The 17435-nt window shown below is 36.9% G+C and overlaps 1 protein-coding gene across 3 annotated transcripts in view; it reads left to right on the forward strand.

Moving 5' to 3' along the window:
* Positions 1 to 203: 203 nt before the first annotated feature.
* The window catches only part of R3HDM2 (R3H domain containing 2), a 159305-nt gene continuing 142073 nt past the window's right edge, over positions 204 to 17435 (forward strand). The window contains exon 1 of one of the 3 annotated variants that reach the window (XM_074269899.1): positions 204 to 436. The gene's annotated coding sequence lies outside the window, so the exon portion shown is untranslated. Of the gene's footprint in view, positions 437 to 553; positions 573 to 17435 lie in introns of those variants that run through there. The other 2 variants (XM_074269900.1, XM_074269901.1) reach the window with 2 other exon arrangements.

Raw genomic sequence — 17435 nt, forward strand, 5'->3', positions numbered from 1 at the left:
GGGCGGGGAGGGGGATCGGCGCGGCGGAGACTGGAGCAGGTGTGCGAGTGTGAGCCGGTGGTGTCGAAGAGGGGGAGGGGGACGAAAAGAGGGATACGCAAGCCGCGGTGACGCGCGGACCGCAGGCCGCGGAGACGAGTACGCAGAGCGCGGTGACGTAGCGCGCAGGCCGCAGCGGGGGGGAGGGGGCGGACTCTGGGCCTTTCTTCCCCTTCTGGTTTCTCCCCCCCCTTTTCTCCCCTTTCCGGGTTTGGTTTCTCCCCTTTTCTCCCCCTTCTTCCCCTCCCCCCTTTTCCCCCAGCCCCTTCCCCCTCCCCCCCTTCCCGGCCCGGCCTGGCCCGGCCCCCTCCCCCCGCCCCGGGCCCCGGGGGAAACCCCGCTAAGAAGAACCCGCCCCCGGGAGTGCGCCGCCCGGACGGGCCGGAGCCGGAGCCCGGTGAGGAGCAGGCAGGGCCGGGGCCCGTGTGAGGGGAGGGCAGGGGAGAGGAGCTGAGCGGGGCGGAGGGGAAGGAGGAGACAGGAGAAGTGGGGAGGGGGCGGCGCACCGCAGTCCCCCCCACTCCCTCGGGAGGGTGAGTAAGCGTGAGTGAGGGGCGGCGCGCGCGGCCCCTGGGGCCACAACAGTGAAGGAGGGGCCCCCGGGGGAGGGCAGGACTCTGGCGGAGCCGGGCCGGGGTCGGGGGGAGGGGAAGGGAGGCTGACCCCCGCGGGAGGTAGAGGAGGAGGAGGACCCCCTAAGGGGACAGACCCCTGCACTTGGGAGGGGGCACCGGAGGTGAGCTGCGGATCGGGGGCGTTCTCGGGTTGGAGGAAGGCCTCGGGGATCGGGGGGGGGGGCGGCCACCTGTGGCTGGACAGGCGGCTCTGGAAAAGTGTTGCTCCCTAGAGTGTAGCGACCATAGGGGTGGGGAGGAGGGGGTCGTGGAGATGCTTTTTCCTTGTCCTGTTCCTTCTTGGAAAAAATTGGGGTCGAGAGGGGCTGAAGTGTTTTCAAACTCCACCAGTGTCAGTTTGCAGACTGGCATTTGCAGATAGGCAGGGTGGCGTTTCCAGCACAGAAAAAGCTAAGTCTCCACTTGGACTGGATGATCCCCAAAGTCCTCTCTTCTTGGTAACATCGCGATTCTTTTCAGGATCTGAAGTGAGTTATTTAAGGTTTAAGGTTACTTAGCCTACTTAATAGTCATCATAATAGTTATGGAGAGAAATAGCTAATTTCTGAGGTATGATTAAAGAAATCGAAACTGAAGATATCTTAAGATTTGGATTAAAGTTAGTGTTTTTTCGTGTAGATCTCTTCAAAGATTGGGGAAATCTCTCTGATTCTTGTTTGATGATCATAGGCAACAAGCAGACATGACAGGCTGAGCTTTAATAAAGCCCCAGAGTCTGTACCCCTCTTATTGAGACTTGGGGGAGTGGTCTGGTCGTTACCATAGCACATACGTGTGGGATGGGCAGCTCGTGGCACCGGTGCCACAAGATGCAATTGCTGATGATGTTTTACTATTCAACACGCACTTTTCTTGTTTGCCCCCCTCTCCTACACTTTAGACCTTAGGTGGTATGTGCGGAGAAATCCTGCAGTTGTATCTTGCAGTTCTTCCCTCTTTGCTGTCCTCAGGGGCTGGGAAGGACAGGGGATCTTTAATTACAAGATTGATATCTCAACTGCTTAAATTTGACAGGAAGAGCCATTCATGTTTTGTTCAGCAGACATTTATTAAATGTTTGCTATCTGTAGTAGTGATGAGTCCTCAAAATCTTATCCCTAAGGGTAAGCAGCTGTGACAAGCTAATCCCAAGTCTACATATAGATTTGCTGCTGTTATAAGGGAACATAACTAAATAATAAGGGAATAAATGGATCCAAATGTATAAATATGAGTTTGCTTTCTTCAACTCTTGTTATGAGATTGGAATCTTGGGCTGCTGGTGTAAAGAATGGCCAGTATTACTCTTGTCTCTTAGTGCTTGAATTCAGGTCCTTGGAAGAAGTAAAAGTAGTAAAGTAGTGGGGGTCAAAGAAGTGAAAGTGGTAGTGTTCTTAGGGGTAGGATGCCTTCTGTTACAAAAGGTCTAAAGTTTTACTTTTAGTCTCAAGTTTTCCCATACACCTTGCTGGGTAATCTAATAAGAAAATTAATGAATTTTTTCTAGTACCTGGTGGAGAAATGGTGTGAGATGGTGGTGGTAGGGGGGTGAATACTGTTGAATAAGATTGATTTTCTTCAATTTCTAAGACTTGGATTTTCTGGTAGAAAGCAGGTATGTTTCTTGTACACTGTGTGCTGGTCCTTTTTAAGCTCATTTGGACACAATTACTCAGTATCTCTTTAAGTTTCCTCCCTTATTTCCCTAAGCCAATTATCTATTGAGGATTGCTTTCTCTAGAAGTACCAAGGTGAATGGATTTTGAACAGTTTTGGGTTTTCATTTTAACAATCTTATCCTTTAAAAAAAAAAAATTTTTTTTATAAACAACCTCCATTCCATTAATATTTAAAAGTGTAAGGAACAGAAGGCTTCTAAGTATTGTGGATTATCCTGAATTTTTTTTTTCCTTGGCTTTTGTTTAGGATCTCTTGTTATCTTTTTTTTTTTTTTGACCTGGCTAAAGTGAATTTAATGGGATAGCTCTTGGAGGCTAGCATTATCTTAACCATTCCTTCTGCATCTGAAGCAAACAGCTTTCAAAACTTTACAGAGGTGCTGGGAGCAGAGCTGAGGCTGTTGCAGTAACTTCCATGCTGGGACATGGAAAACTGCTAGGGATATGAGAATAAGATTTGTGAGATATGTTGGTAATTAGTCTATACAGTTTTCTGGAGAAAGGATGTTTTAAGAGAGAAGAAGGAAAGTTGTATACTAGAATCCACACAGTCCAAAAAGTCAGATTTTTGGATTGTCTTAAATCCAAATACAGTGTTCCACTGTACTGATGAGATAATGTTCTCATGGCAGTTGAAATAAGACTGTAAACTATAATTCTTATGTTTTTGTATATATATACACACACACACACACACACACACACACATACACTCAGATATAGATGTATATATGTATGTATATAGGGCCTTGAAAATGAATGGAAATTTCTCTTTCTTTCTATTAAAACTAAGCTTAAACTAAACTAAAATAGATGTCTTAAAGTACCGCTTTATATGCAGTTTAATTTCTTTACTCCATAATCAAATTTGCTTACAAAGACATTTCTGGCTTTTATTTTTAGTACAGATAGTTTTTATTACCCTGCTTTATACCCCTTGCCTATGCAAACCAGAAGTGAAAGATTGTGTAACTGTTCCAAGGTAAAAGCTACAGATCTTACAGGAAAGATACTGGGGCCTAAAAAGAGGCAGCATGGGAAGAGCTCTATAATTAGAGTCAGTTTGAATCTTGGTTTTCTCTTAGTAGCTATATGACATTAGGCTCCTTGTGGGCCTCACTTTTCTCATTTATAGAGTGGTTTGGAAGAATTTATGACTGATAGTATCTGTAATCTTAGGGAGTAATACTTTTTGACTCTGCTGCATACTGATTGTTAGGAAATGGAAGAGTAGTGGAACCATTGTGTGTCTATATGCAAAAACAGTTGGTAAGTCTAATTTTAGAAACTCTACTCATGGCCATTGGTTTTGCTGTGGTCCTTCAAGTAACTCTTCAGCACCCCTGTTTAAAAAATTCTCACCTAAATTCCTTTAGTGGCTAGCCTTAATTCTTGCAGTTGTTGCCAACTCAGTCTTATGGCACCTGTTCTGAAGTTTTTATTCTTCTCTTCATCAAAGTTTTTTTGTCAGTTACTTTTTTCTCTTAAACAATATTTATATATATATTTTCAGTGAGTAAAAATTTGTCTTTTTTACCTCCTACTTTAACTCCCCCCCCCCCCAATTGAAAGCACTCTCATTCTGAACTCTTGAATTCTTCATTTTCCTATCAAGAAGTGGACAGCCTGGTTCATTACTAGTTTTCTGAAATCATGGATGTTTGTTATACAAAAGGAAATTCTTAATTCTTTCAAAATAGTTTGTCTTTACCATGTTGTTGTCATTATATAATTAGTTCTGTTTTTGTTTGCTTTTCTCAGTTCATATAAGTCTTCCCAGGTTTCTTTGAAACTATCCCCTTCATTATTTCTTACATCCACAAAAATATTCCCTCACGTTTCTGGCCCATAATTTGTTGATCAGTTCCCCATTTGATGGATACCTCTTAAGATTCCCATTCTATCTACTTACAAGAGCTATAGAACTAATCCCTCCTTTTATCTACTTTTCCTTCAATTCTAATTCCCCTATCTTCTTTGTCACTTTTTTTTTATTTCCCCAACTCTATGCCTTGTGTGTATTCTTCCCTCCTTTTTTTTCATATGGGAGAAAGGTTCAAGTGTCATCTGCTGCCATCACTCTCTCCTGCTTTTATATGCATACACTGATCACTTGAATAACTTTCCCTAACTTTCCTTGCTCTTTCTTTCCATTCTTCTCTTAAGACTGTGGGACATAACAGGATCTCTCCCAGGCCTTGTCTAATTTGACTTCATCTGTGATCTTGATATTCAAAGTACTCTTGTATGTATGTTTGGGGATAGCCAGACCTCTTACCCAGTATTCTTAGATCTCTCTGTCTCCTTATGGTGGTCAGGGCTGGGGGAGGGGGGGGAAGACTTTTTCTTGGATTTTTCTGCTAGAATTTGATGTGGTGCATTTCCTTTCCTTCTTTCCTTCCCTCCCTCCTTCCCCCCTTCCCTCCCTCCCTCATTCCCTCCCTTTTTCCCTCCCTTCCTTGCTTTCTTTCTCCCTTCCTCCCTTCCTTCCTCCCATCCCTCTATCCTTTCCTCTCTCCCTTCCTGGAAGGTAGGTAATGGTAATTTTTCAGCATTGACATTTGCAAAACCTTCTGTTCCAACTTTTCCCCTCCTTCCCCCCACCTCTTCCCCTAGATGGCAGGTAGACCAATACATATTAAATATATTAAAGTATATGTTAAATGCAATATATGTATACATATTTATACAGTTATCTTGCTGCACAAGAAAAATCGGACTTAGAAATAAGGTAAAAATAACCTGAGAAGGAAAACAAAAATGCAAGTGGACAAAAACAGAAGGAGTGGAAATGCTATGCTGTGGTCCACACTCATTTCCCATAGTTCTTTCGCTGGGTGTAGTTGGTTCTCTTCATTATTGATCAGTTGGAACTGATTTGGTTCATCTAATGAGATGAAGAGAGCCATGTCCATCAGAATTGATCATCATATGATATTGTTGAAGTGTATAATGATCTGCTCATTTTACTTAGCATCAGTTCATGTAAGTCTCTCCAGGCCTTTCTGAAATTATCCTGTTGGTCATTTCTTACAGAACAATAATATTCCATAACTTTTATATACCACAATTTATTCATCCATTCTCTAATTGATGGGCATCCATTTAATTTCCAGTTTCTAGCCACTACAAAAAGGGCTGCCACAAACATTTTGGCCCATACAGGTCCAAAAGGGAAATTTTTAGATTTTAGCTAGATCCAGATGTATTTTCTGTATCTCTGCATCTCATCTTTAAAGTCCTTTATGTTGTCAAGGTCACTTGAGATTTTCTAGATGACTATATCAGCTCTGTTTCTTCTGATCTCTTTCCTGGTATCTTGCCCTGTGCCTTTGTAGGAATTTAGGAAGCTGGGAACCCCTAGACTCATAATGAGAAAGGCTACAATTGATTATTGATGTCTCAAACTAATGATTTACAATAGATATGCCAGTTTTACCTGGATTTAAATCACACAGGTAGGTATCCAAAATTGGCGTCCTAGAATCAGAGAATGCAATTTAAATCTTGCTTCTCTCCTTTACTACTGTTGTCACACTGGGCAAATCACTTAACATTGCTGGAGCCATTTCCCCAGCTATAAAATGAGAGGATTGGATTAGATTGCTTTTTAATTTTAAATTTAATAATTGTGAACTTAATAAAATGGACATATCCACATGAATTGTAACATAGAAGTAGGGCATTTTATATCCCAGCTTCCTAAAGTCTCTACCCCATGTAGGGTCTTGTAACTGAATGTGGGGATTGTAAAATTATAATTTATTATCAGTGAATTTTTGATTTATATAACTGTATACCCAGGTCATGTGAAAACTTCTCTGGTTAAAAAGGATGGTGAGTGAGAAAAGTTTAAAAAACCCTATAATGTACATGAAACAGTATTTTTTCTTTAACATAGAGCTTGCTTCTCAAGTGCATAATAATTTATATGTAACTTTCAAAGCTATCTTGCTTGTCTATGATCCTCATGACTTTTCTTTTGTTCTCCCATTTTTCTTTTTTTGAATCATTATCTCTGTTCTGTTTCTTCCTTATATCTTTTCCCTTTCCCTTTCCTCTTCCACTAAAGTGAACAAATTTGTAACTTGATGGTGTGTAACATGAAAGAAATTTCCAATTCAGGACTTTATATTGTCTACTTAGTATTGTGATAAATAAACCCTTAGGATATAAAGATATAAAGAAAGGCTAAAGATAATCCCCACTTTCCAGACTCACCGTCTAATGGGTAGGGGAAATACCATGCCTACAACTTAAGTATAAAAAGATAACACCACATTTACATATAATAAGTTGAGGTGAATCTCAGAGATAAGGCTGTAACATTGAGAGATAGTGAAAGGCTTCTTGTAAAAGGTGGGATTAAAAGGAAGCTAGAAGGAGGAAGCCTGGCAGAGAGAAGATGGGAAAGTGTACAGGCACAGGGAGCAATCTAGTGTTAGGACATAGTGTGTCATGTTTAAGAGACAGAGGAGAGCAATGTTGCTAGATTGAAAAGTACTGGTCATATGCAAAAATGTATGTTTTATCCTACATCTTAAATCCATTCACTTCTCTCTCAGGAGGTGGGTTACAGTATGCTTTATTATAAGTAGCTTAGAATCATAGATGATTATTATATTGATCAGAGTTTTTAAGTTTTTCAAAAATTTTTTTTTTAAAACGTTGTTATTGTATTAATTCCTATAGTTCTGTTCACTTCAGATAGGTCTTTATAGTCTTTACAAGTTTTTCTGAAACCATCTTTTCTATCATTTCACATTGGCTCAGTGATATTCTATTACATTTTGTTTAGCTATTCCCTAGTTTATGGACATCTTTACTTTCCACTTCTTTACCATTAAAAAAAGGTCAGAAATATTTTTATACATTTGGATTCTTTTCCTCTTTGATCTCTTTAGGGCATGTGTTTAGTAGAAGTAGTGCTAGGTCAAAGAGTATGTACATTTAGCCAGTCAGTAGACATGTATTAAATGCCTTCTGTGTGCCTTGGTAATACAAAAAGAGACAGTTCCTGTTCTAGAGGAACTCACAATTTAATGGGGGAAACAACAGACAGCACAAATAAACTACCCACAGGTTAAATATAAAATAATTGGGAGGGAAGATAGTAAAATTAAGAGGGGTTGGGAAAGACTTTTTGAAGAAGAGATTTTTAGTTGACACTTGAAACCATGGAAACCAGGAGGCATAGATGAGGAAGACTAATCCAGGCATGTTGTTTTTGTTGTTCAGCTATTTCAATTGTATCCAACTCTTTATGACCCAATCTGGAGTTTTCTTGGCAAAGATATGGCAATGATTTACTATTTCTTTTTCCAGTTCGTTTTATGAAAGAGGAAACTGAGGCAAACAGGGATAAGTGACTTGCCCAGGACCACACAGGTATTAAATCTCTGAGGCCAGATGTGGACTCAGGAAAATGTCTTCCTGATTCCAAGCCTGATACTTTATTCACAGTGCCACCTAGCCTCCCCTTTTCAGACATGGGGGACAGCCAGAAAAAGTGCTGGGAGCTGAGAGATGGAGTGTCTTATTCATAGAACAACAAGGAGAACAGTATCCCTGGGTCAAAGTGTACATGGTGGAAAGTAAGAAAATTGGAAAGTTGTGAAGGTCAAGGGTTGCCTAGATTATGAAGGGTTTTGAGTGCCAAACAAGCTTTTGTATTTGATCCTGAGAGCTTGGTAAGAATTAGAAGGGATTTGGGGAATGGCTGAATGAATTATGGTACATGGTTGTGATAGAATACTATTATGCTGTAAGAAATGATGAAGGTAATGGTTTTAGAAAAACTTGGGAATTCCTTTATTAAATGATGCAGAGTGGTGTCCTGGTTAATAGAACCAGGACAACAATGCATCCTGTCATAGCAATATTGTAATGATAATCAGCTGTGAAAAACTTAGTGATTCTGACCAGTATAATGATTCATGACAATTCCAAAGGAGTGATGAAAAATTCTACCCATTCTGAGACACAGAATTGATGGACTCTTGAGTGTAGATCGGAACTTATTTTTTTCTTCTTTATTTTTCTTGCTTTCCCCCACTCAATATAACTAACATGGAAATTTTTTTATGACTTCATATATACAATAGATATTATATTTCTTTCCTCCATAATGAGTGAGGGAGGGAAAGAATTTGAAAATTAAAGTAAAAAAATTTTTTTAAAGGAATAAGATTGAATCTTTATATGAGGCAGTGAACCATTGGAATGGTTATGTGATTTTTTTTTTTTTTTAACTGCCTATATTCAACATTGTGTGTAAAAGTGAGGGTGGCAAATAAGAGGAATCATCTAAGGCTGGTGCTTGGACTTGCAAATCAGGAGTATTTGTTACAAAATATTATATTGAGTCAGGGATCAAGCAGAGAATAATGTAAAATTGTACTGATTCACTAAGGGTTCAGGATAGGGAAAAGAGTTGAGAATAGCTAGTGTAAACCAGAAGGCAGGTAAAGGAAAGCAGAGAGAGATGAAACAGCAACAGATTATGGTCAGATACTGGGATTTTGGAATTCTTGAATGAGAAAGTAATGCATTTGTGAGTAATCAGTAAGACCATCAAGGGTATGACCATTTGTATAGCTGAGATGGGATGGAGAAGTCATTTTGGGGAACTTAAGTGATTTGGGGGACTTTTTTAATATTACTTTTCAGAATGGTTAGACTGATTCATGCCTTCATTGGACAATGGATTAATGTTTCTGCTTTCTCACAACTCCAACATTTGTCATTTTTCTTTGTTGTTATCTTTGCCAATATGATGTTGTGAAGTAGAATCTTAGAGTTTTTTTAGTTTGTTTTTTCTTTATTAGTGATTTGAGGCTTTTTTTTTTTTCTTCATTTTGCCATCATTTAGAGCTTAGATTTCGTTTTTCCTTTGAAAACTTAAGAGTTTATGTCCTGTAGTTGTTTATCAATTGGGGGAATATTAGGTAGATTTTTTTTTTCTAAGATCCATTTCTGTTCTGCTCCAAATCTGTGATCCTAGATTATAAAATTTTAGATTTAGGAGTCTCAGAAACTATTTTCTTCAAAATTTTACAGTTGAAATACAGAGAGGTTGTGACTTTCATGAGATTACAGTCTGTTAGTAAAAAAATAAAATATTTTTTGATGCCTAATCTAAGACTTTTTTTTATTACTATGCCACACTTCTGTTCATTTTTATAATCTTTCTCAGTTTATGATATTTGATAATCTAGATTTCATAAATCTTTGCTTATTCATGGATGTGACCCTTCTGAATTGCAGAATTTTTATGTTGAAATAGTTTTTAATATCACATTTTACTGAAAATGCAAAATGGAATTAGCCGTTTAATGCGTTAGGAATGTCTGAATCCAAAATTCTTACAGATTTAAAAAAAAACATTTTATTGATATATTTTCATTTAGATTGACATATATCATCTACATTTTCTTCTGTATCTTCCAACCTTTATAATGATGAACAAAGAAAGAAAAAAGTTCAGCAAAACTAACAAAAGCATAAAGAACATTTGTTGTCATAAGAACTATTCCTCTATTGGTCTCTGCAAATTAAAAAATCTACAGTTTCTTTCATAGTTTCTGGTTTTATTTCATAGCTGGATAGGGCTTAGAAATACTTCAGCCCAAGATTTCAAAGCCCACAGTTTTTAAGTAGGAAAGGTCAAAGATTTAAAAAAAACTTGCTTATTTGTTGCCCATTGCTTGCTGATGCATGTTGTGTTCTGAATTGTGATTTGTGTTGCTGAGAAATGCTGAGAAAAAGAAGAATCTTTTACCTAAACTAGTCTATTTATTTAGTGCTATATCAGTCAGATTCCCAAGAAACTATTTTAATGACCTAGAAAAAATAACAACAAAATTCATATGGAAGAACAAAAGATCATGAATTTCAAGGGAACTAATGAATAAAAAAATCAAATGATTGTGGTCTACCTGTACCTGATCTAAAACTATATTATAAAGCAGCGGTCACCAAAACCATTTGGTATTGGCTAAGAAATAGACTAGTTGATCATTGGAATAGGTTAGGTTCACAGGACAAAATAGTCAATAACTATAGCAATCTAGTGTTTGACAATAAGAATTGGGATAAGAATTCACTAACAAAAACTGCTGGGAAAATTGGAAATTAGTATGGCAGAAACTAGGCATTGATCCATACTTAACATTGTACACCAAGATATTATAAATAAATTAGAAGAACATACGATAGTTTACCTCTCAGACTTGTGGAGGAGGAAGGAATTTGTGACCAAAGAAGAACTAGAGATCATTATTGATCACAAAATAGAAAATTTTGATTATATTAAGTTAAAAAGTTTTTATTCAAACAAAACTAATGCTTACAAGATTAGAAGGGAACCAATAAACTGGGAAAACATTTTTGTAGTTAAAGCTTCTAATAAAGACCTCATTTCCAAAATATGTAGAGAATTGATTCTAATTTATAAGAAATCAAGCCATTTTCCAATTGATAAATGGTCAAAGGAGATGAGCAGACAATTTTCAGATGATGAAATTGAAACTATTTCTACTCATATGAAAAGTTGTTCCAAATCATTATTGATCAGAGAAATGCAAATTAAGACAACTCTGAGACACCACTACACACCTGTCAGATTGGCTAAGATGACAGGAAAAGATAATGACTAATGTTGGAGGGGATGTGATAAAACTGGGACACTGATATATTGTTGATAAGGTTGTGAAGTAATCCAAACCATTCTGGAGAGCAATTTGGAACTATGCTCAAAAAGTTAACAAACTGTGCATACCCTTTGATCCAGCAGTGTTACTACTGGGCTTATCTCCCAAAGCGATATTAAAGAAGGGAAAAGGACCCACATGTACAAAAATATTTGTGGCAGCCCTTTTTGTAGTAGCTAGAAACCGGAAATTGAATGGATTGTCCATCAATTGGAGAATGGCTGAGTAAATTTTGGTATATGAATGTTATGGAATATTATTGTTCTGTTAGAAATGATCAACAGTCTACTGGGCTTATATCCCAAAGAGATTTTAAAGAAGGGAAAGGGACCTGCATGTGCAAGAATGTTTGTGTTTGTAGTGGCCAAAAACTGGAAACTAAGTGGATGCCCATCAATTGGAGAATGGCTGAATAAAATATGGTATATGAATATTATTGTTCTGTAAGAAATGACCAACAGGATGGTTTCAGAAAGACCTGGAGAGACTTACATGAACTGATGCTAAGTGAAATGTGCAGGACCAAGGAGATCATTATATACTTCAACAACAATACTATGTGATGATCAATTATGATGGATAGGGCCATCTTCAACAATGAGATGAACCAAATCAGTTCCAATAGAGCAGTAATGAACTGAACCAGCTACACCCAGCAAAAAAACTCTGGGAGTTGACTATGAACCACTACATAGAATTCCCAATCCCTCTATTTTTGTCTGCCTTCATTTTTGAGTTCCTTCATAGGCTAAGTGTACACTGTTTCAAAGTCCGATTCTTTTTGTACAGCAAAATAACTGTTTGGACATGTATACATATAGTGTATGTATATTGTTTAACTTATACTTTAACATATTTTACATGTATTGGTCAACCTGCCATCTGGGGGAAGGGATGGGGGGAAGGAGGGGAAAAGTTGAAACAAAATGTTTTGCAGTTGTCAATGCTAGAAAATTACCTATGCATAAATTTTTTGTAAAAATAAAAATAAATTAATTAATTAAAAAAAAAATGACCCGCAGGATGATTTCAGAGAGGTTAGGGGAGACTTACATGAACTGATGCTGAGTGAAATGAGCAGAACCAGGAGATCATTATACTCTTCAACAAGAATACTATATGAGGATCAGTTCTGATGGGCATGGCTCTCTTAGGCAATGATAGGATCCAAATCAATTCCAATTGTTCAGTAATGAACAGAACCAGCTACACCCAGAGAAAGAATACTGGGAAATGAGTGTGGACCACAACATAGCATTTGTACTCTTTCTGTTGTTTGCTTGCATTTTTGTTTTTCTTCCCTGGTTATTTTTACCTTCTTTCTAAATCTGATTTTCTTGTGTAACAAGATAACTGTATAAATATGCATACACATATTGTATTTAACATATATTTTAACATGTTTAACATGTATGGCACTGCCTGCCATCTAGGGGAGGAGGGGGAGGGGAAGAGTTGGAACAGAAGTCTTTGCCAGGGTCAATGTTGAAAAATTGCCCTTGCATATGTTTTGTATATAAAAAAGTATAATAAAAAAAAAAAGAAGAATCTTCTTAGCAAGATTCCACATGATTAAGAGAGCACTTCAGTGCTTCCTGTGTTGAATGCTTGGAAGTGGGCTTTTATCATATAGTTTTCTAATAATGTACAGAGAGAGATTGTTTGAAAAGAAAGAAAACTAAATGAACTCCTTTACCACATAGTCCATCATAATTTCTTTAAGGTACTATGATTAATTAGATGATTAGATTTTCTGGGTCCAAAAGTCAATTTTTTTCCACCTTTCTATGGAAGAAGATATAACTTAGTTGCATTTGGGGTTTTTTGGCCCACAGATAACAATTCATTTATGGGATGATTTTTACCTGGTATAGGCATGTTAGAAAAGTTGAGCAGTATTGTGGCAGCATTCCACATGTCAAGGAAAATCAGCTCTTATTTAATTTTTGGCAACTGTGCCATAGTTAGTTGCTCTTTCTCTAGAATAGACTTTTTTATTATTTTATTTTATTTTTTAAAATTAATTTTATAATTATAACATTTTTTTACATTATCCCTTGTACTCCCTTCTGTTCTGAATTTTTCTCCTACTTCCCTCCACCTCCTCCCCTAGATGGCAGGCATTCCCATACATATTAAATATGTTATAGTATATCCTAGGTACAATATATATGTGCAGAGCCGAATTTCGTTGTTGTTATTGTTGTTGCAAAGGAAGAATTGGATTTGGAAGGTAAAAATAACCTGGGGAGAAAAACAAAAAAATGCTAACATTTTACACTCATTTCACAGTGTTCCTTTTCTGGGTATAGCTGATTCTGTCCATCATTGATCAATTGGAATTGGATTAGCTCTTCTCTATGTTGAAGATATCCACTTCCATCAGAATACATCCTTATACAATATCATTGTTGAAGTGTATAATGATCCCCTAGTTCTGCTCATTTCACTCAGCATCAGTTGATGTAAGTCTCTCCAAGCCTCTCTGTATTCATCCCGTTGGTCATTTCTTACAGAATAATAATATTCCATAACATTCATATACCACAATTTACCCAACCATTCTCCAATTGATGGGCATCCATTCATTTTCCAGTTTCTAGCCACTACAAAAAGGGCTGCCACAAGTATTTTGACACATACAGGTAGGTCCCTTTCCCTTTTTTAGTATTTCCTTGGGATATAAGCCCAGTAGTAGCACTGCTGGGTCAAAGAGTATGCACATTTTGATAACTTTTTGGGCATAATTCCAGATTGCTCTCCAGAATGGTTGGATTCTTTCACAACTTCACCAACAATGCATCAGTGCCCCAGTTTTCCCACAGCCCCTCCAACATTCATCCTTATTTGTTCCTGTCATCTTAGCCAATCTGACAGGTGTGTAAGAATATCTCAGAGTTGTCCTAATTTGCATTTCTCTGATCAATAGTGATTTGGAACATTCTTTCATATGAGTGGAAATAGTTTCAATTTCATCATCTGAAAATTGTCTGTTCATATCCTTTGACCATTTATCAATTGGAGAATGGTTTTCTTATAAATTAGGGTCAGTTCTCTATATATTTTGGAGATGAGGCCTTTATCAGAACCCTTAACTGTAAAAATGTTTTCCCAATTTGTAACTTCCCTTCTAATCTTGTTTGCATTAGTTTTGTTTGTGCAAAAGCTTTTTAATTTGATGTAATCAAAATTTTCTATTTTGTGATCAATAATGATCTCTCGTTCTCCTTTGGACACAAATTCCTTCCTTCTCCACAAGTCTGAGAGGTAAACTATCCTATGTTCCTCTAATTTATTTATGATTTCGTTCTTTATGCCTAAATCTTGGACCCATTTTGATCTTATCTTAGTATGTGGTGTTAAGTGTGGGTCCATGCCTAGTTTCTGCCATACTAATTTCCAGTTTTCCCAGCAGTTTTTGTCAAATAATGAATTCTTATCCCAAAAGTTGGGATCTTTGGGTTTGTCAAACACTAGATTGCTATTTTTATTCACTATCTTGCCCTGTGAACCTAACCTATTCCACTGATCAACTAGTCTATTTCTTAGCCAATACCAGATGGTTTTGGTGACTGCTGTTTTATAATATAGTTCCAGATCAGGTATAGGTAGACCACCTTCATTTGATTTTTTTTTTCATTACTTCCCTTGAAATTCTCGACTTTTTGTTCTTCCATATGAATTTTGTTATTTTTTTCTAGGTCATTAAAATAGTTTCTTGGGAGTCTGATTGGTATAGCACTAAATAAATAGATTAGTTTAGGGAGTATTGTCATCTTAATTATATTCGCTCGGCCTATCCAAGAGCACTCAATGTCTAGAACATACTTTTGTTTTTTTCTCTTGGGTATCTCTTTTTTCAGAGTTCGTTTATTCTGGGTTCTTTCTTTCTTTTCATTTCCATCACATCTTCCTCTCTTTACTTCATTTTGAGTTAAAATTTTATTTTGGAATAAAATTTGCTAGGATTATGGTCTCTTCTGTGCCAAATGACAGTACCCTGGGAGTCTGTTTCTTTTAAATTCCTTTATTGTAAGGAGAAAAGAATGAAGGGAAGAAAACTTAAAGACTTTCTTTAAGTCAGTGCTCCACATAATAGTTCTGCTAGTTTTGTTTTGTTTTTTGATTAGCCCAATACTAAACATAAATCACTTTGGATTAGAGGCAGTAAGAGGTGGTACAGTAGATATAGCAGTAGCCCTGTAGTCAGGAGTTCAAATATGGCTTCTCACACAAGTTGTATGACTCTGTACAAGTAACTTATCCTTTTTCTGCCTCAGTTTTCTTATGTGTAAAATGGAGATAATATCACCTACACCTCAGAGTGATTGTGAAGATCTAATGAGATAATAGTTCTGAATGCTTTGCAAATTTATATAAATGTTGATTATTCCTTATAAGGGTTTAGTTTTTCATAGGCCAGTAACAATCAGTTTCTGGATTACAATAAATCACTTTTGGGTTTATCTCTTCCATTTCGTGTATTTTAATGTAAAATATGTAATGTGTTTAGTATAATAGATGCATACATATGTATATAAATGCATATGTTATGTTATTTTGTACATTTAAAAACTGTATAGCTTAAGATTGTGTGTCTCCCTCTATGGACAAGCCAATTAACACCAAAAGATGTGATACAATCTGGATGGCACAAATACTTTATTCTTTTTCTCTTTTCAATTCCTTTGATTTCCCTTGAGAGTGTTTTAGTCCTGACATCTCATACTCTTGCTCTAGGCTCTTGTCAAGATTCTGGCCAGGAAGAAATGGTGACAGTATTTTGTGGGGAACTAGTCTTTGCTAATTGTTTATTTGCCCCAAGACATAGTGACGTTAAGTTAGCGTGAGGTTATCTTTCTTTTCCTTTCCTCCTCATTTGACTGTTGAGGCCAGACTTTGCTTTTAGGAGCCTTATGATTTTCAGGCATATTTATTGAAGGAATAAATTCAAAGCTCAGAACTCTGTGTAGTAATGTCAGTGTACTAATATTGTTTCTGATGCTAAATTCAATATGGCTTAAGTTCATAGGATAATCTAGCATCTCTGCATTAGTTTTCCCATCTATTAAATGGAGGTAATACCAGTTTCCCCATCTTCTTTGGTTGCCATTTGTGTTGTGAGGTCCTGATTAGTGTTCAGCACTTCTCAAAGAGATATATAGTATGGCAGCAAGGCTAAATACAGGAGTATTTCAGAATTATTTCTTGAAACATCTATTGATTTAAAATGTAAATTATTTTTGAAGTTGCACTTAATGGATTCTTAGATTGGATCCAGTATTTTGTTGTGGCTATATTATAGCAGTAGTAATTCAAGAAAGGTACAGTTCTCTCTCTCCTAGATATTTGCAGATGTTGAGGACAATTTCCATGTCACTGGATTGCATTTACATCAATTTTGTGGTTACTACTCCAAGAAGAACATTCTATATTACACTTTCTCAGATTACTAGTCTCCTTAATGTTCTCTGGTGCTATTAACTGAATAGAGCTTCATAATTGGTGTTAGATATAGAGAGGAGGAAGTGCTTTATTTCTCTTTATTCTACTTTACCAGCATTGCCAATTCATTTCTCCATTTTGAATGTTGCTTGTGATAACTATTTCCTCTCTCTTAGTTTACTATAAATTAGAAAATGGAGATCATTTTTTTTTTCTTTTTCTTTTTTTTCTTCCCCCCCCCCCCCCCTTACTCTGTTTGGTCGGCTGACAAGATTTAGTTATTGGAGTGATTTGGTTAGTTTGTTTTTTTGTTGGTTATAGAAGAGACCCTGAAAATGTTACAGAATCTGAATGTTTTTAATGCCTTTTTTTAGACATTGAGTTTTGAATATTAATTTCCATAGTGGAGGACATATAAACAGATGTACAGTTTAAAACAATTTCCTATTTTTATTGATACCTTTTTAAAAAAAATATCTCATTCATTTTGGAATATATTTTCTCTCTCCCTTATCTGGCAAGACGTACCTTGTAACAAAAGATTTTAAAAAAGAAAGATTTAAAAAAAACAACCAATCACATAAGCCATGCCTTATATACAATATTCCATAGCCAAATGTGACTCAACCTCTCTGAGCCTCTGTTTCCTCTTTTATGAAATAGGCATAATATTACTTGTACCTGTATTATAGGGATGCTAATTGTGAACATCAGGTAAAGTTCTATGTGGTATGATTGAACATTGGATTTGGAGTCAGGGCTTGTTCAGATCCTAGCCTTGACATTTATTGTCTATTTAACCACAGGCAAGTCACTTCGCCTATTTGGGTCTCAGTTTCCTCATTGGTAAAATAATAAAGTTTAATAACCTCTGAAGTGCTTTTAGGCTCTAAATCTATGATTCTGATATATATAAAGCACTTTGAAAACTTAACTGCTGTAAAAAA

Source organism: Sminthopsis crassicaudata, chromosome 5 (assembly GCF_048593235.1).
Source record: "Sminthopsis crassicaudata isolate SCR6 chromosome 5, ASM4859323v1, whole genome shotgun sequence".
In the NCBI taxonomy this organism is placed as follows: Eukaryota; Metazoa; Chordata; class Mammalia; order Dasyuromorphia; family Dasyuridae; genus Sminthopsis; species Sminthopsis crassicaudata.